Here is a 659-nt window from a genome sequence, read left to right on the forward strand (position 1 = left end):
CCAAGGCTTCGACTTTTCTAGCCAATGCAGCGAATTTTGCATTAAGGTCGTCTTCCTTTCTTAGGACATACATTCTCTCTTTCTCTCTAGGAATGGGTCTAGTTTGGTCTGATTTAGCAGAGACATCCCATGTCTGAGTATTCTCTGCTAACATATCTAGAAAATCTCAAGCCTCATTATGATCTTTGTCAAGAAAGGTTCCACCACACATCATCTCTATGAACTGACGGGTATCCATGGTGAGCCCCTTTCGGAAAGCATCAATCACGTGCCATGGTTCATAACTATGATGAGGACAAGTAATTAAAATGTCTTTAAAGCACTCCCAAGCTTGAAAAAATAGTTCATTCCTCTTTTGGGAGAATGACATGATTTCTTGTTTTAGTGCATTTGTTTTGTGCTCGGGAAAGAACTTTTTTAAAAACTCTCTACTTAAGGCTTGCCATGAAGTGATGGTATTAGGTCTTAGAGATTTGAGCCATGCTTTGGCCCGATCCTTTAGAGAAAATGAGAATAACCTAAGCTTAAGTACATCCCTATTGCCATTGTTTACTTGTAACGTTGCAATTACTTCCTCAAAGTTCTTAAGGTGCAAGTAGGGGCTTTCAGAATCTAAGCCATGAAATTTAGGAATTAATTGAATCACACCTGGTTTAAAA

The 659-nt window shown here is 38.7% G+C and overlaps 1 non-coding gene across 1 annotated transcript; it reads left to right on the plus strand.

Moving 5' to 3' along the window:
- The first annotated feature begins 281 nt into the window (after positions 1 to 281).
- On the plus strand, positions 282 to 388 carry LOC131228328 (small nucleolar RNA R71). Its single transcript, XR_009162836.1, has one exon. It is a non-coding gene; the product is annotated as a small nucleolar RNA R71 (small nucleolar RNA).
- The last annotated feature ends 271 nt before the right edge of the window (positions 389 to 659 follow it).

Source organism: Magnolia sinica, chromosome 15 (genome assembly GCF_029962835.1).
Source record: "Magnolia sinica isolate HGM2019 chromosome 15, MsV1, whole genome shotgun sequence".
In the NCBI taxonomy this organism is placed as follows: Eukaryota; Viridiplantae; Streptophyta; class Magnoliopsida; order Magnoliales; family Magnoliaceae; genus Magnolia; species Magnolia sinica.